Below are 24,630 nucleotides of genomic sequence, written 5' to 3' on the forward strand. Positions count from 1 at the left end.
CAAGTACTGATTCATGAAAGAATTCATCTCTGAGAAAGTCAGAGTAATGGAAAAAACATACAATCAAGACTGCTCCAATAATATAAAGGAGAAAAGTATATTGTAGGTAGTCTTCAGGGAAAGAAAAAATATATGAGTGAATGCAAGAAATACGTTTTTCATTGCATAGACACTGTTTGAAAAAGAAATAATAAACCTGAAACAAATACTGACCTTGCTAGCTGGCAACACACAAAAATGTTTTCAGAATATCATAAATGTGAATCAGAGACTCTGCATGGAGAGAATTAAATGTATTAGATGAATTTTGCTGAGTTTATTTTGATTGCATGCAAGACAGAATGATTGATGGTTACAAAATAAGCAATCTGGTTTTGCTGACAATTGCAGCGTTTGTTAAACTTTTGGCACTCCTAGCTAGTACTTTCTGCAATTCAACTACTGTTTTGAGTATTATTAGAAACCATTACTTTGCAAAGTACAGTATTTTGTAGCATACAATACAACATACACAAGGGTAGCATAGATTTACAAAGAAATCTAAAATATAACGTTTCACTGATGTTGTCCAGAATGTGACAGTCCATTAATCTAGAACTGTAACCCTAGTCTATAAGTAGATTAATATTTTATGAATGGCTTAATTCAGCATTGCATGCATAATAATGTAGACCAACCAGTTCTCAGTGTGATTTGCTCTTTCTTTCTTGCAAAAATCATTGTCTTATTTCCATATTGAGACATCTGTAGAATAAATATAGATCTGTGCCTTGCTAACAAACCACTAAATTAAACATCTGTGGAGCATAACACATCATAACATGTATTTATTTATTTACTTATTTATTGAAAGCAAATGTTTTAAAACCAACTTTTAGAAACAAATTGGGCAACTTACAACTAACAAACCATTATATATAACCAACCAACTAAACAAAAAGCCAGAAAAATCTGGTGCCATAACCACACTTCTCTTCTGCAGCCCACATTTTCAGTTCATTCGTCCAGTGACTGTGGAAAGAGCCAAGTTTTAAATTCTTTTTAGAAAGATAAAAGGATGGAGGCCTGTTGGATCTCAGAGTTAAGAGTGTTCCATTGTGCAGGGGCTGCAATGGAAAAGCATACTTACAAAGACCCACAAGATAGTTATATTTGAAAAAAGGAATCAGGAGCATGCCTATCTTATCCTCTCTGGCAGGATGGACAGATACACTCAGAAAGAGGTTGTCCTGCATATAACCTCATCCTGTGCTACTGTAGGACTTTAAAGATGATAACTAGCATCTTGAATTGCAACCATTAGAAAACTGTGTGACAATGCAACTTGTGCAACAGGTTTGTAATATGGGTAAACCTAGGGGAACCAACATTGTGTGTTATCATAAAGCATTTTATGACAAAATACAAAATCTCATAAAACATTTCCTATGGTGATGTGTTATACAGTTCAACGTGGGCTATTTTCAAGGTAGACACATACCTGAATATTTCCCTGAATTTTTAAGAATGATTAGAAGCTCTATCATTGTCAAAAGCATTGGAAAATCTGGTAAGAAAATATTTCTGAAGCAATGATCCAGCAGGAAATACGACTTCAGCAACAGAGTGGTCAATGTCTGGAATACTCTACATGACTCTGTGGTTTCTTCCCCAAACCCCCAAAACTTTAACCTTAGACTGTCTACTATTGACCTCACCCCTTTCCTAAGAAGTCTGTAGGGTGCGTGCATAAGCGCACCAACGTGCCTACCGTCCCTGTCCTATTGTTTCTTTTATTTTTCTTATATGTATCCATGTATTCCTAACTATGTTTTTACCTATTATCTTGTAAGCAATTGACAAAACAAACAAACAAACAAACAAAAGCTGCCATCTTGCTGGTGATTAGGTGGCAGAACCAAGCAAAAGAAAGACCAAACCTGTATCATTTATTGCTGTCTCTCATATTAGCTTCCCTCATATTTCCATCAATGAGTGATGGTTTAGAAAGTTTAACTCCTGATACTGATACTTAGAAGAGATCCCTACCCCCTTTTTGTTTTTTTCATAGGTCAATCTTGCCACCATCTTCCACTTGCCTGGGTTATTTATGGGTACATAAAGAATGCCATGAATATCCTTGTTCAAAACAAACATTATGATTCATGCTTTTAAGGAGATACTGTATTGGACACCTTACTGAGGGATAATTCCAAGATATATTTAGGTTAGGTAAATATTTTTCAGATATTTTTCAGATACTAGCCTCCTTTAGAATTGACCAATTCCAGTCTCCAACTGCAATATATTTTTAATTATCATTGAGTGTTGGTCAAGGTTTCACTTTTTTTCCAATTCAATTGTTTCCAATTCTGAGAAACTGCCTGGACAGTCCCTACAATTTTATTTACAAAGTTTTCAAGAAGTTGTTTCTCACTCCCTTCTTCCTAGGGCTAAAAGTGAGTAGCCCATGGTCACCCTGAGAATTGAACTCACTGTCTCCTGGTTTCTAGCCCGGTGGCTCTCTTCATGAGTATACCTTGGAGAAACTGCTTTGATGTAGAAGATATAGAAAATATTGAGGATCTTATGTTTATGCAATGAATAGAAAGAATTCCCCCCAAAAAAGAGCAATTCACAAGAAAATAGAATTTGATTCAATGAGTTCTGCCACAAATAAATAACACTTAATATTCGGTATCGGGATCTCCATCTCAGCCAACTCATGGCTTAGTTGAACTTCCTAGCTGCTGCATCACTTGAAGGGACAGCAACCACTTATCAATGGTAGAAATAGATCAAAACAATCTTGGTATGCAATTTTCTGCTTAAAGTATATTATTTCTTGTTGTGTCACCTTGAGTTTTCCAGTCCCTTTGGGCTAATATGCTTTAATTTTCTTCAGGCTAACCTATATTTCATTGGCTACTTGAAGAAAGAAAGCCCTTCAACTGATACACTTGTCATGCATTTTAATGTTTCTATACTTCACTTCATGGTAATAGCATGAAAATTCACTTCATGGTAATAGCATGAAATTCTCACAGCATAGAGAAAATACTAGCAAAATATTTTCTTTGTTTTTTAAATCACATGCAAGTTTTAATCAGTGTAAAATTTTGTTATTTTTCCAGTACTTCAGGAGTTCAACTTCAGCTCCTAGATAATTATCTGTTGAATTAGAGCTCAGATCAGAAATAATTGGAAAGACACAGATTGATTGGGAAAGATTTCTTTAAGAAATATGACAGGGCAAATGTATGGCTTTAATCCATGAGAGACTGCATGTTTTGATAGAAGATGTAGGTGAATATAAAAATAAATCAGTAGATGGGAAGCTCCAGAAATTCACATCACTATTTTTGTATTGGTTTCATCCCATCTGCATCTTGAACTATTTAAAAATGGAAGAGGTTGTGCTTACACCAGATATTTTAGAGAGATATTATGGAAGGGTTGGCTGTTGGATTGGAAAGCAAGGCACCTAAACTGCAGAAAATAGTTCTACCTATTTCTAGTACATCAAGATGAGTGGGAATGCTAAACTGTTCCTTGGAGCATTTTAAGTCTATGGAGACTCTCAATCATCTAGGTCATGGTTGTCTCAAATGTTCATTTTCCAAAAGGTATCTGGACTTTCTTAATTTTTTTCCTTTGAAAATGTTTTGCTTTTCATTCAAGAAGCTTTTTCAGTTCTCAGTTCAGTTCAGTTACTTGTTCCTTGGGCAATTTTGCTTTTAATGTCTGTGTAATTTGGCAGTAACTTCAGAAGATGCTTGGTAGACTAAAGACAGACTGTTGTTGTACTCTACCTAGGTAGTATCTTGGCTGTACATCTCTGTTTTACATTGTATCAGGGGTGGTATTCTACCAGTTTGGCCTGACTCAGCCAAACAGGTATCTCCAAGGATCATCTGTGAGTGAACTGGTTCATTCCGATGATCAACTGCTAGGCCTGCCTGCCTGCCCTGGCTCTATACTGTCCTTTATTTCCTGGTTTTGAAGCTCTGCTGTGGATTGCTGCATGTCAGCTGTTGAACACACAGGGAGAGTGCAGGATTGCAGGAGGTCAGTATCAAACCCTCTATGCACGCACAAAGCGCACATTTGGTGTGCACACACAAAGTGCACCCACCTAGCCATGCCCACAGAACCAATGGTAAAAATAGTTGAATCCCACCACTGCATTCTATGATATCTTTATTTATTATTATTTATTTATTGAATTTATTCACCCATGGCGACTCGAGGCAGCTTACAGAATGTAAAACCATATTTAAAAAAATAAAAACTAACAAAAAGAATCAAATAAATTAATAAAGTACAATAGAACAAAATCTGGAAAAAAATAAATAAAAAATCATCCCCAACTCCCATCTCCACCCCCAATGACAGCAGATCACATGAGCTGTTTGATGGGTTCCATCTCTCTCTGGGTTCCCCAGGCCCGCTGGCAGAACCAGGTCTTCAGTGCCTTCTGTAAGAGTATTAAAAAGGAAGCCATTCCAATCTTTGGGGGAATGATGTACCAAAGAGAGGGAGCCACCATGGAGAAGGCCCTTCTTTTGATTCCCACCAGGTGCATCTCCCTCAGGGATAGCAGCATTCCCTGCCTCCCCGCTCTAATGGGTTGGGTAGATGTGACCAGCAAGAGATGTTCCCTCAGATAACCTGGTCCCAAGCCACAAAAGGCTTTAAAAGTGACAACCATCTCCTTGAATTGCATCCAGAAACAAATCCGCAACCAATGCAGCTCCCGCAGGAGAGGTGAAAATGTGCACACCAGGGTCTGCACAAAACCATGCAGGCCCTTGCATTTTGCATCAACATTCCAGATGTTCTTCAAGGGCAGTCCCATGTAGAGCGCATCACAATAATCAAAACGAAAAGTGACTAGGGCATGAGTGACTGTGAGTAGGGACTGCTGGTCCAGGAAAGGATTAACTGGTGCACAACCCGCAGTTGCACAAAGGGCCTCCTGGCCACGACCACCACCTGTTCTTTGAGCAGGAGTCATGAGTCCAGGAAAACCCCTAGATTATGCACAGGGTCTATTTGGGGTAGTGCCACCCCATCCAAGACCAAAGGTAGCAATTCTCCCTGAGCAACGAACCCCAAACCCAGAGCCACTCAGTCTTGCAAGGGTTTAGTTTCAACCCATTGCTCTCCATCCAGCCCCTAACAGCCTCCAGGCACTGTGAGAGGGAGGACACAGCAACACTTATCTCACCATGGGACGAGACATACAGCTGAGTATCATCAGCATATTGGTGATACCTCAGTCCATGGTGACAGATGATCTCACCCAGCAACTTCATATAAATGTTGAACAGGAGCGGAGAGAGTATCTTCTAGGTATATTTGTTTATGGCAACCTGAATAAAATGCTCTTAGATATGTAACAGCAACAGCTGTTTTCTACATCAATGAACTTTATGTAACCTATTTCATAACGTTCTACAGAGCTTATTTTCATTTGCAGTAGATGGGAAAATTACAAGCAAAATGCAAGAATGTGCAATACAAGCATTTAAGAACAGCCCAGTTCTTTTGTATAGCATGAATTTGTAATAGGACCTCAACCAGATGTTTTCCAATACTTAAAGGCAACTGTAGGAAGACAGAAAAAGAAGAGGGAAAAAGGGTCTGTAGTTAAGAGATTTGCTGTTCTGCAAGAGACTTTTTAAAAATAATTTATCAACAGTACTGTGAAGTAGAAGATTATCGCAGTAAACTGACAGGTCTGATGAAGTCGTTTTCCTTCAAACAGTCATTCCACTAGGTGTGTCTAATATTATCTGAGCATCTCTAGAACTGGTCTAATTATCATCTGGCAGTTTTGCAGCCCTATTCACAGTAGAAAATGTGATTTGATTTTTTAAAAAAACAGTGAGGATCTATTGGAACTTCTCTTAATTATGATTGGCTGTAAGCTATCCTTTGTTTGTTTTTTAGTTTTGGACCCATAAGGGAAAAAATATAATAGATAAATCTGAGCAACCGATGCTTAGTTCAGTGACTGTGACACTTTTGAAATCCAGAGGTTGACAATGTGGACACATGCCATTTTTGGATGAAGTTTGTAGGGTACCAAATAGAATAGAATAGAATAGAATAGAATAGAATAGAATAGAATAGAATAGAATTCTTTATTGGCCAAGTGTGACTGGATACACAAGGAATTTGTCATGGTGTAAATATTCTCAGTATACATAAAAGAAAAGATACATTCATTAAGAATCAAGAATCATAATGTACAACACTTAATGATAGTCATAGAGTACAAAAACTATTATTTAATGAATAATTGAAATTGTATGAGAGTTGTATGAATTTTGTGATATTTTGGTATTCTTACTCAAAATCTTGTAAAATGTTGTGAAAATAACAAAAAAAAAGTGAACTTGAGTGAATTTCTAATATTTTGTTTATTAATGCCTTGCAAACTATCTATATGGACCAGAGGTTGATAATACTTAAATTTTCATCATACATTCAATTACAAATTAGTCCTTAGATGGGCAGACGTACAAACTTGTTTGCAAACAAAAAGAAGTTAGTAGAAATTTTAAAGCTCCAGAATTAATTATTTCCAACTGCATTTTATAAAATGAACTCTAATATTGTGCACACTGCATTTAATATAACATATATACTTTAGCATCCATAGTACAATTTCATTCTTCAAAGCCTTTGAGACTAGTTTTTCTTCCCTTGGCTCTTCCCCATGCTCACAAAAAGGGCCATAGCCAATATGCATTTGGCAAGGAGGCAAGAGCCAGCTGTATGGACTGCTTTTAATTATGTTATTTTTCCATAAAGCTATGAAGCCAAATTTATGTTTTCTCCTATTTCACAAACACATTCTGATTCAGCAAGAAATGAATGAATCTCAACACTTTTATCAGTTTATCTTAAAAGAAGGAAAGGAGAAGAAGAATCAGCAAAATTAACCATGACTCAGAATTGGTTTTGCTAGTAATAGGTCAAAAAGGAAGTATGTCAGTTAGCAGGATTGCTTTAACTGGAAAAAAATATTTATATTCACTGAAGGAAGCTTTTTAAAATAATAAATAGGTACCTTCTGAGGGGCTTTAACACTTACTTAGTTATGCTGATTTTTTAAAACAGTACTTATTGGCATCCTTCCTTCCTTTTTAAATCTATACATGAGGAATATATTAGAGTATCAATTACAAATTTAAGATACAGCCCTATAGATAATTAAGGGGGAAAACATTCTATTGCATTCAATGAAACAAATTTTTGAGAAGTCAAGTGTTTCCTCAGGTTACATTTAAAACTTTATTATAAAGCCTCTGTATCATGCATTTGCAGAAAAAAAATCTAAAAATTAGATACTGAGGACAGTATGTCAGTTTATTTCAAGGGTTTGAAAATGACTATCTTTAGTATATAATTTCATCTGTGTTTATGTCCTGCTCCAGGATCTCACATGATAATTTTTAAATTAAGTGTTATGTACAAAATAAGACTTTTCTGCTTACCTAGAGATTTCAACAATAAATTTACTGAACTGTAATATCTACCACAATGTTTTATGCTACTTCCCCAATTTTCTGTGTTTTCTTCTATAATTGACCTTGTTTTGATTATGTTTATATTTTAAATTAATTGTGTTTAGATTTTTGGCACATGTATTCACCTAAAATATTATGTGCAACCTTACAATTGCAGCCATTCTAAGAATGGTCAGACTGCCTATATTCTTGACAACATATAGCAGGGGTCCCCAACCCCAGTCCATGGACCAGTACCAGTATACGGCCCATTAGGAAACAGACCATGCAAGCAGCAATCAAGCATGCCAAGCTCCATTTGTTATGTGCCGGATTAGGTTGTGGGGATGTGAAACTATCCACTCCTGCTGCCACCACCACTGCCAGTCCACAGAGCCAGTCCACAGAGCCAGAAAGGTTGGGGACTACGACATCTATGAGACTCCAGATATTCTGCTCTGTCCAGTATTTTCCACTTTCTTTCTAAACAAAGAAAGTCCAGTTGTCTTTTGTAAAAAGCATGTTGGGACCATCTTCCATTTACCAACTATAATTCTGTCTTCGGAGCTTCAGAGTTTCTTCTCCTGCAATGCAGCAAATGTGATTCAAATGGACCCAAGTTGTGGATCTTGTATTTACCAATGGAATTTGTCATGTACAAACTTGAGTCCATATAGCTTCAATAGTGCTTGCTCTACATTAATAAAATCTATGGAACTCTGATTTATTTGCTTTGAGCTATAATACAACTAGTAAATCCTGAGATGACAGATAATGTTCAGTTTTGAAGATTAAATTATATGAATGTTATGTTTTTTATTTTAATAGGAACTTTCATTTGATAATATGTGAGTAGTAGATGTCCTTTCATTTGATCTCAGAGTTTGATAGTCCTTATCTTATGCAGCAAGGTTATACCTTATCTAATTCACTGTAAAACTAAAGCTGCAAACCTATGTCAATTTCTGATATTAATATCAATTAAATATTGTGATATTTGAATATAATGTGTGAGAGAGTCTGTTATAATAGAGAACCAAAAATTATTATCAAATGTAATCTGAAATCATTTCTGTGTCCTAAGCCAAGAAAATATTTGACTGAGGCTCAAAAACTGTTAAGCTCTGACAGTTAAATAACCATGCATTTTTAATTCATTAAGAGGGTTATTGGCAGAAAAATGTAGACTGATCTATCAAGACAGCTATCTGACAGAAACATGCTTTAAATTTCCTGTTAACAAAGTGCTAGAAACTGTGAAATATTGAGACTCTGATGACTTACAGAGAAAAAGATATGAGTACATGGTTTCTAGTCTACTTATTTTTACATGCAACTTTTGCAAACTAAATCACTATTCTGCATAATATTCCAATGCAATATGATATTATATAGAATCAACATATAGACTACATATGAGATGGAAAATAAAAATTATAATTTTAAAATCATGATTTTTGAAATAGATGTAAAGAGAGTCTGTTTTGGTTTTTAGAAATTGAATATCAAATTTATTAATTTATGTATTTATTTATCACATTTCTATACAGCCCATATCACCTAAGTGATTCTGAGCAGCTTACAGTAAAAATATAAAAAGTGGTCTAGAAGCATAAATAAAAACAGAGATAAAACAAAGAACAATATTAAGAACATTGTTTAAGAACAATATTAAAATTAAAATATTACAGATTTTTAAAGGTGGAAGGAGGGCCCTCTCTGAGTCACATTTCATTCTCCAACTCACACACCCATGCCAACTAACCCTCTTAAGACTATTTTGGAAGTTCTGTGGAAGTAAGATGTTCCAAAGGGCAGGGGCAACGTCAGAGAAAACTGTCTTCTTGGATAACACTGGTCAAAATTCTTTTTAATTGATGGTATCCATTGAACATTCTTCTAATATTAATTCTATTATTACTATAACCATTACTATCAATATTGCTAATAATAATAGCATTTTTATTATTAATATTCTAATAATAATAGCACTTAGACTTGTATACAGCTTCAGAGTCCTTTTCAACATTCTCTGGTTTAGAAAGTCAGCACATTGCCCCCAACAATCTGAAACCTCATTTTACCAACCTCGGAAGGATAGAAGGCTGAGTCAACCCTAAATCAGTCATGATCTAACTGCTGGCAGTTGGCAGAATTAGCCTGCAATGCTGCATTCTAACCATTGCACCACCACTATTTTTGTATTATAATAATAGCAACATAGGTGAGAGATTTGTGATGTTCACAGTGACTCAGGTTTTATATATTTTGCAGCAGGCTTTTCCCAATCTGATACCCTACAGATGCATTAGGAGTGTAATTTTTCAGAATTTCCAGCCAGCAAGTCTTTTGGGAATTATAGAGTCCAAACATCGAGAAGGAGCCAGGTTGGGGAAGACAAATTAAGATTTAAGCATTAATCACTTTTCCAGGCAAGCACAGGAAAGAATTGAACTGAACTTTTAATAAGGATTTTAATACAACTTCTAAACATCTGAACTAGCAGATGTTTGTCCTTTCTTCAACCTATGTATATTGATCCTTCCTTCAATCTTTATGCATTTTTGCAGGATTCAAAGAGTGACATTATTTTTGCCCATTTTATTCAATCCTATGTGATTTTTGCCAACTCAACAGCTATTTTAATGATTAAGAAATTCTTCCACATGTGGAAATATATACAACTCTATGCAATGGTAGTGAGGAAAGAAAGATTAGTGTTGAAAGATTAGTGCTGAATTTGAAGAAGGTTTTTAAAAAATATTTAAAGATGAGGGACCTGAGCTTTCAAAATGACTCAAATACTATGGTCACAAACAACCACACTTTTTTCAAGCAGCCATTAATAATAATTTCATTTTCTGTCCACACACATGTACAGCTTTATTCCCATCCAGGTGAATGTAAACTCATATTTGTACAGCCAGGTTGAGGATTTACTTTTTATTTAATCCTACGGTATTAAAAAAACAAAATGTGGGATCAGAAATACAAGAAAAGGTAGAAATTAACATTCCATCAATAGAATTCTACTGAACAAAATCAGGATCATAGAGATTACTTTTCTTTTTTTACTATGAAAATCTCTGGAAGGAAATCAAGATTAAAATTAGAATATTGTCAATTGTCCTCTTTTTATAACTGTGAAATCTACTAAAATTTTGGGAACTTAAACAAAGAAGAACTGGTAGAAACAAAATTAGCAACATGCTTACCTTGCAACCTAAACCTTTTTTTTTAAAGGAAGGTACATTTTGTAGTTATACAAGCAATAGAATCAAGATAGCATGAAACATTAGTACCACTTTCTAATGCCTTGGTAAGACTACCCTTGGAATGTTGCATCTAGTTTTGGTCATCAAAAGATTGTTTTTTATATTGTTTTAAAAGACTCTAGAAAGAGTGCAGAGAAGAGCAATAAAGATGAAGACTAAAACATATGAAGAACAGTTGCACGGATTGGGTATCTCTAGTTTAATGAAAAGAAGGACTAAGGGTGACATGATAGCAGTGATCCAATATCTAGGGGGCTGCCACAAAATTCTCCAAAGCACCTGAAAGCAGGACAAGAAGCAGTGAATGGAATCTAATCAGGGAAAAAAGCATTCTAGAATGAAGGAGAAATTTCCTGACAGAACAGTTAATCAGTCATTAACCACTTGCCTCCAGAAGTTGTGGGTGCTTCAATACTGGAGGCTTTTAAGAAGAGATTAGACAATTGTTTATCTGAAATGTTATAGGTTTTCCTGTTTGAATGGAGGTGGGAGTGGACTAAAAGATCTCCAAGGTCTGTTCCAACTCTATATACCTGTTATTCTGTTAATAGTCCATCATTGAATCAATCTCAAAGAATTGTAAAAATGGCAGTGACCAAGTACCAAATAATATACGAGCCTAGCAGTTCCTATGTGACTGGCTACTGGACAGGAAATGGGGTGCAAGAGACTGTGGCCAATTGGAGTTGCATCTGGTGTACTACTACTAGTCTGGAAGACAACATAGGACAAAAAGCAACCATTTTGAAACAGGCTTCAAATATAAGTATGGGGTATATTTCCAATGGGTTGGTAGTAAATGGATGGCAACATGTTCTATTCCTATACTCAAGAAGTGATGGGTTGCCTCAACAGGCAATGGGGCAATCAGAAAATATCTTGCTAATGAAAGACGCCTTCAGATACAGATTGCTCATGCTACTTTAAAGCTTAGGATTAGCTCATGCTACTTTAAAGCTCATGCTACTTTAAAGTGCAGGCCACAAATGGCCTGCAGTAAGGTAGTCCTTGACTTACAATGTATCATTTAGTGACCATTTGAAGTTACAACGGTACTGAAGAAAGTGATTTATGACAGTTTTCACACTTGCAATCATTGCAGCATCCCCATGGTCATGTGATCAAAATTCAGACACTTGGCAACTGACTCCTATTTATGATGATTGCAGTGTCCTGGGGTCATGAGATCACTTTCTGACAAGCAAAATCAATGGGGAAGCCAGATTCACCTAACAATCATGCTACTAACAACTGCAGCGATTCACTTAACAGATTCACTGTGGCAAGAAAGGTTGTAAAATAAGGCAAAACACATTTTAAAAATGCCTCAATTAGGAACAGAAATTTTGGGCTTAATTGTTGTTGTAAGTCAAGGACTACCTGTATAAAATATTTCTAACCACTGCCTTTATATTAATTAGGCCTACAGAATATTTCTGAGGACAGTTTACATTCACGTCATGCTTCACAATATGAATATTGCCTGAATTTAAGTGGGATATTGAGTATGCTATGAAAAGAATGTATTGAAGTAGAAGTAATTCTATCTTCCAACCATGTGAGTAAAAATGAGCCTAGGTTGGTAAGTGACCTAAATTCCTAAACAGAACACTTTTGTTAATTTTGGAAATAAAGTATCCTAATTCCATTCTTTCCCTTTGAAGATTAATCCAGAATTTGTATGAGATATCTTAAGATAAAAAAGAAGAAAAAGCTGTATTTTTTAAAATATATGTGTCCTACCCATTCCCTTGTGTTTCTTTCTTTTGAGGGAGGGGTGGAACAATAAAAAAGTTGCATAATTAGTTAGACAATAAAAAAGTTGCATTATTTTAATTACTTTAATCGTGATACAGCATTTTGACATAATGTAATATTGGTCATTCATTTATTTCCTTGATTTACAAGTGTGTGTTTTGCTTTTGTCTAAAATAGAAATCTGAGCTTGTGTCTGAAACTGTGGGGCACTCTTGTGCAGGAAAGGGGAAAGGCATAGCAATCACTTAAGGATTCAGCTTCCCAATACTATATTTCTGTCTTTTAAGAAACAACCACATCTTCTTATTAAGAGACACTGCAATTAGTTTTGATATACCTTTAAGGTAGTAATACTAAACAAGAGATTCTCCAGTATTAAGCCACATATGACTTTGACCTCAGGGGTTCATAAGAGTTATGAAAAGTAGGACCAGCATGTGATAAAGGTCACACAAGTGATCTGGTATTTTCCTCCAGTTTATTCTAAATAATTATTAGATCCAAGAAGATTCACAGGTATTTGTGGTATTGTTATAGCTGATACCTTCCAACAGCATCTAGTTGAAAACAAGCTCTTTCCACATGAGCAGAAATGAAACTGCCCAAATAGCAGAGGAACAAAAGATCAGCTTTTAATTAACAAGTTGGCTGGGAAAACTGCAAGAGAACAATGACCAATCTGAATACAGCCTTGATTATTTACAAGATGGCATTTGACTTTTTGCCACATGATTAGATGCCAAGAAATAACAGGTATCAGTAGAAATATAAGAAACTTTGTGCAAAGGTCAATGACACAGTCTGACACTCTCTAGCAGAGTGAGAGTGGCACATTCTCTACATTCTGCTAGATGGAAATTCCCTGAGGATGGGCTTAAGCACAATCCAAAAACTCAGAAGACTAAACCTCTGGTCCCAGTGACTGACTCAGATTGCATCCTAGGACATTTGCCTTCATTTGTGAAAGATCAACGACACAAGGGAAGATAAACTTGCTTGTCAATGATGACAGATTGGGAGAGGTTAATATCAAGAAGGGAACCTTTCAAGAAGACACACTGTCATCACTATTATTTGTAATTGCACTGATTCCTCTGTCAACAATACTGAACGAATCAGGTCATGGCTATTAAATATCAAAATATCTGCCAGATTATCACACTTCCTTTACATGGGCAATCTGAAAGTGGAAAAACATCATCTGAAGCAGAAAATTATTGCTCCACCCTGTTCATATATACAGCCAAGATATTACAATAGAGTTTGGACTGGACATATGTCATCTTTACCATCAACGGGGGTGAGGGGGTGGGGGGAATCAAAAGGCCATATTTAAATAATAACAAATGTAATTATTATTGCCAAGTTTGTTCCTTTTTGAAAAGTCAAGTGTGGGGTTTGCTGAGCCTGTTTAACTTATTTTCAAATCTAGCCTCAAATACCTATGGCAGTATTCTTTTTAATTAGGTACAATTGTTACTATACTGTATATCACTGGGAAAAAGAGGAATTCTAGACTGCAGTCATGAAATAAGGCAAGAAGGTAGAAAACTCATGTCTTAAGTAATTTGGAGACCCTGTTGTGAATATTCTTATAAAATTACTGCTATGGCAGGCCTATCACAGTTTCTTATCAAAGCAGAGAATGATGATGTTACTTCCAAAATGATGGTCAACTTTATGTCTGAGGATTGTTGTTGTTCTTATTCTGAACTTTTAGCCCTGACTTTAGCCATCCACCAGGAGTTTTAGAATGCTTTAGATGTGGATTATGTGGTGCCCAGAAGATGATGATTCATGACAATCATCTATGACCAAATCTGGCAGGAAACCTAGTGGCCACTAACAGAGGTGTTCAAATGGAAATTAGCACCTACAGTTAACACAAAATCTACTTTCATTATATTTACCAAAGAATTTTCATAAAAAAGAACTTGAAAGTGACCTCAACCTATATAATTCAGATTTTATGAGGTCATTCCTAGCATGTATAAAATACATAGTTCTATCATTATATAATTATTGCTGTTACAATGTATTCAGCTCTGCGTCTATAAGAAAAGTAGTTGAAACAACTTACAGTTATATAAATATATATAGGAAAAATTGTTGCTGTTGCATAGATAAATTACTCAGGAAGGGTTGAATGGTTTCCCTTAATCACATATGATTGCATTCAGATATGGAGTTCTAATTTCTCTTCTATTTTGAAAACCTATAGTTGGATAGAAAAAAAACCACACACACACACACTTATTTAACATTTCTGACAAAAAAGTGCTGGCAAATCAGAAAAGTAAATACAAATCCATCCACAAATAAGTAATTCTTTTTCAAAGCCTAATTCAATTACCTTTTTCATTCTTATTCCCAAAAGCAATAACAAAAGAAATTTCAGAATTGGACCATGTCCAAGGCATAAAAAAAACCTAGCAAGGATGTGTTGGCAACTAACAGGGAAAAAAATGTGGGACCACCTAGATAGAAGCATTGTTCTGTTTATTCCAACAGGCAGAACTAACACAAAAGAGAAGCAATTAACAGTACTGAAGTAGAAAAGCAAATTGACAAATGGCACAATTTGCTTATATGAAACTTCTGGAAGAACAGTTTTGCAACAAGGAGGAGACAAAAGCAGACTTTCTTTTTAGTTTCAACAATTCTCAGACCACTGTAATGGACCTCTTGTGTCTCTCAGTTTGTATGAGTGCCACTGCTGTAAATATTACCCACAATAACAATCATAACTTTTACACTATCAGCAAGAGAGTGGGAGGAAAGTTTATTTTTAATCAAAAATGCCATTTCTAGAATTTGCAGTAACAGAATACTTCTGAACTGGGATTGAAGTCCTTGTTTAATCATGACTTTGGGCCAATCTACCATCCAGGCTTATTATTTTAGAAATAAATTGGAGGAAATAATATTATGGCTAATGCATTGAATTCTTAGGAAATGGCAAGATGTTTCTGACCAAGTATTATCTGTTATAACTATTAAATTCCTAAGGATTTAACAGATGGAAAATGGTAAACTGCAGAGAGCAACCAGTCTCACAACATCTGAATCACTTGAATCTGAGATAATTAAATTAGAACCAAATGTGTTAAACCACTAAATTCCTAATTTAACCAATGATGAGATAGAGGAAGGTAAAGCTGGAGGGACAAGTCCCATTCTTCATCCAAATTCATCTGTTGCTGTACTTCATCCTAGTTTCAACTTGGAAGAATCTCAATTTTTTCTTGATTAAGTACATTATATTCCAAAAGCATTTCATCAATAACGTACACGCCTCATGTTTGTTTGTACAAGAATGGACAAGAAAAAGCTGGGAGAAACTGAAGTTTTCCTGGAGTATTGCATCCTAGAGATATTACAGAGACCAGGAAAAATGTCAGCAGCAAACCATGAAGCTCAATAATCCTTCCCTTGGCAGACAGAATACCTGCTGGTTGATCTCAGTGAACATGGGGGAAACTATATTGCAAAAACGTTGAGAAAGAAAAGATAGTTGACAATAGCCGGTCACAAATGAAAATCTTTTCAAACAGCATCAACTTCCTGACTCTACAGAGAAGCCAGTAAGGACTAAAGTTTATTGAAAGTTAAAATTCTACTATTCCTTAAGCTTGAAAATAATAAACAAGTAAAAATATATCCTAATTTCTTTCAACCCCAATTCTATGCTGGAAACAATCTATGTTGTAATTTGCTAAATTAACCCCTTTATACAGAACATTCATTTTAACAGTTTGCTTTAACCACAGCAAGGAAAAACAGGCTGATGAAAAGCCACAAAAACACAGTGTATGTAAGGAATGATGTATTGCCATATAAAGAAATGATGCCTGTGTAAGGAAGTCGGAACTCTGCTTGACAAATTGCCTTTTGGGTTACCTTTCTGAGCTTATGTATGTACCAGGACATTTCCTGTTTACAACTCTGATGAAGGGATGACTCTAGTTTAAATTAAATTAATGTGATGCTGATCCAAACATAACATTTTATTGGAGATTGTAGAAGAAATCATTTCTTATAGAGAATTGAATACATTACATTGTAGGAGTATTCTACTTTTAGTCAAAAGAATACCATTTAGTTCCTTGATTTAGTTGAAGGTGGAAATAATGGACAATAATATGAAAATACTTTTAATACCAATTTATTGTCCAAGTGATAATCAAGAATAATTTTATAGAAAATTACATATGAAAATAATTGAATTGGACTATGTTAATATTTGCATGGTGTGAGACTTCAATAGAATAGTAGATGATAAATTGGACTATAAAACACAGAAAACAATAAAGCAAAGTAGAAAGCCTCTTCCAAAATCCTTTGGAATAGATGAGATAAACTTAAAAGACGTCTGGAGAGAAAGAAATGCTAAAATAAACAATACACTTTTTATTAAAATAGACACTCATCATATCTAGAATAGATATGATATGGATGTCAATGGAATTCTAATATACAGGAAATTGATATAGAAACAAGTACTTGGGCAGACCAAAATCCAATGACAATTAAATGGAAAGGACAAAGAAGAAGATCTAGGTGGACCTTAAACAATACTATACTAAAAGAAAAAAAACTTTGTACAGAAAATGGAGAAAGAATTGGCTTTTTTTCTTTAAAGAAAACAAAAAATAGGATACATCAATGCAGAATCTTTGGGACACAATTCCAATTAGATTAGGGAAAGATTATTTTGAAGATTTAAATAAAATAGTGTTGAAATATATTTGGCAGGGAAAGAAAGCGAGAATAAAATTAAAATTGTCACAAGATGCTAGAACAAGAGGAGGATTTGGCCTGCCTAATTGGGAATTATACTATCAGTCAACAAATTTGATGAAGGTTAAGGAATGGATAACATAAAGAAATACTAGATTATTAACATTAGAAGGACATGATATGTTGTTGGGATGGCATGCCTTCTTATGGTACAAGGGAACTAAAACACAAGGGTATTTCAGAAGACATTATATATGAGAGGTTTTGTTATTAAACTGAGAGAGGACTAAAAAGCAATGTTATTTAAAAATTCTAGTCTGGTTATTGACTTTTGAAGCATTTTCATATCCAATAATATACATAAAAAGGAACATAACATAACATAAAAAGGAACAAACATTAGATATGGTGAAATATTGAGTGGAAGGGTGAACTTAAATCTATGCAAAAATTAGAAGAACAAGGTATAAAGATGAATTGGTTTTCATATGTGCATATACACTCTAGATATGACAAAGATCTTAAAACAGAAGGTTTTTATGATAAATTGACTGATTTAGATAAAATTTTGACAGGTACTGATGAAAAGGTAATTAAAAGATTATATGGACGTTTATTAGAGGTTAAGCTAGAAGAAGAACAAGTTAAAGAAACCATGATTGCTTGGGGGAAAAAATTTGGACATGGGATTGATTTAGAGAAATGGCAAAAACTGTGGTCTCAAAATTATAAAATGACAATGTCAACAGAACATAAAGAAAAATTGTTTCAGATGTTTCAACAAGAATAGCAAGAATGTTTAAGAATAAATCCAAAAAATGCTCGAAATGTCATCAGATACCGGGTTCATATTACCATATGTGGTGGACATGTGCAGAAGCTAAAAGAAATTGGACTAAAATATAAGTTGCTCTTTTTAAATAAAATAGCCAATATTTACATACATGGAGTGTTGTGAGTTAATTTTGTGAGTTTTCTTGCTAGCAAATTTTATGAGTGCTTGCAAGCAAATTTTAAGTGACAGACTCAGGTTGCCAATTGCAGATACATAGGTCTCTAAGTGAATCTGTGATTCTGTGAGCAACTCAATCTGCCTTCCTGCTTTGCCTGCTTTTGGGTAAAAGTTGCTCTTTTTTATAAAACAAATTCAATATTTACATAAATGTGTATAATATTTACATACAAACCATGCCCACCCAGTCACATGACCACCAAACCATGCTGTCAGAAAGCCCCATCCACCCAGTCACACATCTACCAAGCCACACCCACAAATTAGGCCATACCCACAGAACCGGTTGTTAAGAAATTTGAATCCCACTCCTGGTAATAACCAACACTTTGAATGGCATCCAGAAGCACACTGGGAGCCAGTGCAGACCAGAGCAGTGGAGTCATTCTAGGGACCTCAAGAATTGCTCAATCTGCCACATTCTGCACCAGTTGAAGCTTGCAAATGTTCTTCAAGTGTAGCCCCATGTAGAACATATTGTAGTAGTCCAAATGTGTGATGGCAAGGGCTTGAATAATTAGGCACAAAGACTCTTTATTCAGGAAAGGCTGCAACTGTCACACCAACCAAAGTTGCACAAAGGTTCTCCCATGACTGTTGCCTGCTCTTCAAGCAGGAATTGCAAACTGAGAGAACCCCAAGTTGCAAACTGGGTCTGTCTAGGACAATACCACCTTACCCAGAACTAATTTTGTTAAAATCTCAAATCTTGTAGCTCTGTGCACCCAAATCCATTCGGTCTTACCTATGTTTTTAAAAGAGTTATAAGGGAAAACCCATTCTATCATTGCTAGGTCAAAAGAAAGTGGATCTTTAATCAGAGTTCTTAATTTCTCAAGATTGTTAATTGCTGGATTTAATTTTTATTGTGTTTTTAAAGGATAGATTCTCTTTTCTTTGGAAATAATAAAACGAAAGACTAAAGCTATATATTAAAGGCCAGTGAACAATAAGTAGGTGGAATCTCCTTCCATCTACTTTTGACATAGTTATGTTCAGGCCCTAACCCACAATCTTTATGATTGTCCTGCCTTAGGTAGCTGAAGTGGTTGTCCTTGGATATGCAAAATATTGCTGTTCCAAACCATTTTACTTCATAGGGTTTTAAGAACAGCTCCACGTACTGATCTTTGTGGTTTTGCCTGCCCTACTTCTTGAGTCTTTGTTTTGTACTTTGGTTGTAGGAACCCAAAACTTATCATTAAAAGCAGCCAGCACTGAAAGATTTCCGATCCTTTAAAAAGCACATTAAATATTATTAAGAGTCAAAACCACATTATGACGCAGTTATGTTGAAAAGCAAAACTAAACGGATTCTTTGTAGTTCAGACCAAACTATCCTACCAATGTGTACAAACGCTCCAGACAGGAGGAGGAAAAAGATTAGATTACATTTTTGCTTTCATCCTTACATTTCTAGAGATGTGTTGAATTATAGTATGTGCACTTCAGAAAGAGTATCACCAGAGAGACTATTTATTTAATAAAAGACTGCTTTATGTTGTAATGCAAAGGAATACTAGTTATCACATAGGTTTTTTTTTAACTAAAATTGCTCCATTTATGTCCTGTTTTTTCCTCAGGAACTGAAAGTATTCCTACCTGCCATTTTTCCCTGCAGCTACAGACTTGGGAGATAGATTGGACCAAGATAAAATAACTGGTCCCAAGTTACCAACTTCCACAAAATAAAACGTGGGTTATCCTATTGCCAGTCCAGCTGTCAGCCTTCAAGATTTTCTTCCTTTGCTTTGCATCTTTCGGCTGTCATTGAATGGAGTACCATCTGACACCAGCATTTTAATACTTATATATTAGCATGCTCATGGATTAAAGCCAAGAATTCTGTTTCAAACTGAGCATTGCCATTTAGCCTGGGTAGGTAAATTTTTCAGTTGTTCTCGTTCACTTTAATTAACCAGCACTTGCTATAGAATTCTTTCAAAAGAAATAAGAATTTCTTTTTGTCAGTAAGGCTTGTTCTTAAAATTGTTTAGATATCAGGATGCAATGGTGTGTATTTGTATAGGTACCTGTGTAGTGGATCCCCACACTTCCATTAAATTCCACAATATCAACAATTTATTAAATGTATATGCCTCCCAACTCCCAGTGGCCCTGAGTGATTAGGAACTTATCTCATTTGGCTTGAAATGTAAAGAACTTTCTCTTGACAAATTCAGATAAATCATTCATCTAACTTAGACATCTGTGCCCAACCCAATTAGATTCCGTGAAATTTTCCTTTTTTACTTCGTCTTATGTAAAAGCAGGTAAGCTTTATTTAAAAACCCCTTTATTCAGTTTAGAATAATCCAACTCTCATAATATAAGAACATCAAAATGAGGCTAGTTCTTCTGACAAATGAAAAAAAAATGCATTTTTCTTCTGATTTCCAATTATAGCTGATGGGGAAGGGGCTTGCAGCTCAGCAGTGGTAACATCCAGAAACATAGCCTTCAAGGCCTGCTCTATCTTAACACTAGGCTTTGGTAGACACCAGCTGTCTGATAAGCTAAGCAAAATGTTATTCCCAACAGATCTTTATGAACTGAAAAGCTTTAAAAAAAAATGGGACAGAAAACAGGCTTATTCAGTTCTATCAAACAAATTAAAAGAACACATGCACAGAATAAATTAGGAATGTAATATCTCATTACAAAAATGTCTCCTTTTCTTTTCAGCCCCAAAGTAACATCACTTTCAAAGTTAGAAAAACATTTTCAGCAATGTCAAACTCAGTAATGCTCTGGCTGAAACTCACAGCTATGGGTCCGCCTGGCTCCCCTGGCTCCCAGACAGAGAGAGGCAGACTACACAAGCGCCATCTAACTTTCTAAGTGATAATAACAGCAGTTTTGGATAGGAGAATTTTAAAATGTATTTCATGCATTCTAGATTAAAACCAGGCATTTTATTCTTACTGAAATCTATAAACAATGTGATTTCCTGGTTTCTGAATTTAGCTTTTGTATTGATCACTCTATTTCAGAGTATTTTATTTTGATTTATTTTTGCAATATTATTTCTTACTCTATTGGTATTGGATAATTTGTGAATGCTTTATTTTAGGAAGAAACAGAAGTGAGCTACACTAACACTAAATGAGAAAACCTTTCAATTAGCCAGTGGCAGTTAAAATCAGATGGTTCTTCCTTTCCTTTTCAATATCACACATGATTTAGCACTGGTGTTTGATCTGCCTATCCATTCACTTGCTGCCATATCTAGAGGTTTTGGAGATTCACAGTCTGGTGAGTCACTTATAGTAATGTTTGAAATAATAGACATGATTGAAAGGAAGGAGGAAAAAAAGATACAGAGCTTCTGCTAAAGTTGTTGTGATGTAATTGTCCCATTTTTGTCTTCTCCAGATAAGTTGGACTTCAGGTTACAGAATCACCCACCAGCACTTTGGCCATGGCAGTTGACATGATCATGAGGTCAACTTATCCAGAGAGATATAAGTTAGGGACACTGACTGTAAATTTATTTCTGGCTCAAGAGATTTGGTTTCATATTCAAAATAATTAGTATGCCAAAGATAATGATAGGAATTTGTTTGCAGTTTTATTATGACATGGTGTTGCTGCAATATTTAGCTGGAGAAGGTTGCTTGTGTCCATGCAGGTCTCTAAATGTATGCATGAGAATCAGAGGTGGTATTCAGCAGGTTCTGGCCAGTGCTGGAGAACCGATAGTGGAAATTTAGAGTAGTTCCGCAAATACCACCTCTGACTGGAGATTTTACAGTATCCTTCCCCTGCGACACCCACCAAGCCAAACCCACAGAACCGGTAGTAAAATAATTTGAATCCCACCACTGATGAGAGTGTCCCTTTCTATAAACTGCAGCTGTTGGTTCATTTAATTTAAATGTTGTGTGTGTGTTGACTGCAAAATGGCATAAATTACAAGTAAAAGTAGTGATATTTTACAGTAAAATCTTTATTGATATTGACTATGTTTTATTGTTTCTCAAAAAGCTAGAGTGGAACATTTTAATCCAAATTACAAATTGCATCTCGGTGGATGACAGGTTGTACAAATCAGATAACAATGCAGTACAATTCTAAAAAAAAATACAGTGCTTGGTCCTGGTAGCTGTAATCCACCACTAACAACAATAATTGCATTGAGAAAATGGAAAATATTAATAAAGTCCACTGCTACACTAAAATGCTTACCTGTTTTGTGTTTTGTTTTTTTACAGAGAGATTCTTTTTTCCAAATCCTTGGTGTGAAATGCTGGAGAAATAGTGCTTAATAGAAGGGCATTCCTGGGAACGCCCTACCATTTTAGCCACTGGAATCTTGTGAGGATTGAGATTAGCAGAGATGCTAAACTTTCCAGAAACCACTGTTCATCCAGACAGAATCACATTACAGTCCAACTGTGTCTGAGAACCCTGTGGAGAAATGTTGAGGGAGGTGGGCAGTGGTAATACTAAATGAATGAACTACCGGGGGTGGGGGGGTAAAGAGGGTAATAGTAAGAAGCAGTAACTATGATTTACAATCATACACTAATTTCAGGTTGCCAAACAAGGGTTTGGATTTCAGAGACAGGAAGCTAATAGTGAGTCACATGATCCTGATTCAAAAATTGGAATATCAGGTTGAAGGTCATGCATCAAATTAAGGAAGACACTTTCTGAATTCAGCAAATCCTTTTCTCTCTCTGGGACATGTTTTTGGCAAGCTATAGTATGCAGCTGCAGGTCTCAATTGCTACCCTGTGAGCATGTCTGTTTTAATATTCCAATTTCTATTTGTGAATGTGCCCAAGGCCGAATGTTTGTTTGTCCTTTTGCATTCATGTTTGTGTGTACACATGCATACATCTCAAATCCTTCTTACTACCAATACCCTTGCAAGAAACGGAGATCAGAGTTCTCGTTCTATCTTACCATCTATATGACATTTTGACGCAATACTTCCTGTGGACATAGACATCTTGTTAATAACTGCAGCAGGATAAACCTGTGCTAGGATATATTCTTTTCTTCATTAAATTGAGGAAAACATAATAAATGTGGGATCTCAAGCATTTATTTTGTATGAAAACAAAGCAAAAAACTGTCTAGGTGTCAATTCCCTGTATTTGTAAAGCTCCCCTTAAATTTCCTGTCTTTGCTGTCTATACAACCGTGCTGTAGTATTTTATGAGAACTGCTATGAAAGAATTACAAAACTGAAATTTTGAAGCAGACATCACCCTGCACTGCAATTCCAAGATATGCCATTGTACTCATAATGTATCTTAATAGTTCTTAATATTCATAGAAATTGTCATAAAAGCTGGAAGAGCACAACAGCACCAAAAATCTCTCTGTCATAGTGCCTGCCTTATGGAACAGTATCCTCCCCAAGACCCAAATTCCCCAACTCTGTTAGTCTTCTAGTAGACCCTGAAGTTCTCACTTTTCCCTCAGGCACTGGTTGAGATTGGATATAGTTTTAACCTTTGGTTTCACTAGAATGCTGTTTTATGACATTTTCACAGTATTTTATTTATACTCTTGCAGAACTGCCTAGAATTATAAGATATCTCTCTCTTTCTCTCTCTCTCTCTCTATCTATCTATATATATATATAATTCAGTTTTGTTTGGGTATTTTCCCACATCATTGTAGTTGTGCTTTTAAAGTTGTAGCAACGTTTCGGCAGAATCTCATCTGCCATCATCAGGCTTCTATATTGTTACAGAATGTATTGTTACAGAAGCCTGATGATGACAGATGAGATTCTGTCAAACGCAATGCTACAACTTTAAAAGCATAATAATGATATGGAAAATAATTTCCGAACAAAGCTGAATACCATACATGTAGCACCCGAAAACTTATATATATATATATATATATATATATATATATATATATGTGTGTGTGTGTGTGTGTGTGTGTGTGTGTGTGTGTGTGTATGTATTTGTTTTCTGATGTTCTCGCAGGTATTTGTATGTGGATCTTTGGTTGTTCGGGTTTTCTCCCGTGTAAGATTCGAAGTATCTAGGCAACGTTTCGATGAAGTCTCATTCATCATCTTCAGGCTTCTGTCTTCGGCTCTTGCTTCTCAGAGTGATGTGAGATTGCAGCTGCTTCTTCCTTTTAACTGCTAGTGGGGGTGGGACTTGATTGGGTGGGGGCTTGGCTGTGTTCTGATTGGGTGGGGGTGTGTTCTCATTGGTAGGGGGTTTGGCTGTGTTCTGATTGGTTGGGCAACTAAGACTAACCTGAGCACAACCAAGCCCCCACCTGAACAGAACACGCCTCCAAGAAAAACCCGAACAACCAAAGATCCACACATATGTGTGTGTGTGTGTGTGTGTATATATATATATAT

At 35.5% G+C, this 24,630-nt stretch overlaps 1 long non-coding RNA gene across 1 annotated transcript in view; it reads right to left on the bottom strand.

Annotated features, from left to right (window-relative positions):
* Positions 1–258: 258 nt before the first annotated feature.
* LOC148125606 (uncharacterized) overlaps positions 259–24,630 on the bottom strand; it is a 100,173-nt gene continuing 75,801 nt past the window's right edge. The window contains exon 3 of the long non-coding RNA XR_015743839.1: positions 259–273. This is a non-coding gene — a long non-coding RNA (uncharacterized LOC148125606). The remainder of the gene's footprint in view (positions 274–24,630) is intronic.

This window comes from Pseudonaja textilis, chromosome 5 (assembly GCF_049901715.1).
Source record: "Pseudonaja textilis isolate UNSWEBS1 chromosome 5, rPseTex1.2, whole genome shotgun sequence".
NCBI lineage: Eukaryota > Metazoa > Chordata > Lepidosauria > Squamata > Elapidae > Pseudonaja > Pseudonaja textilis.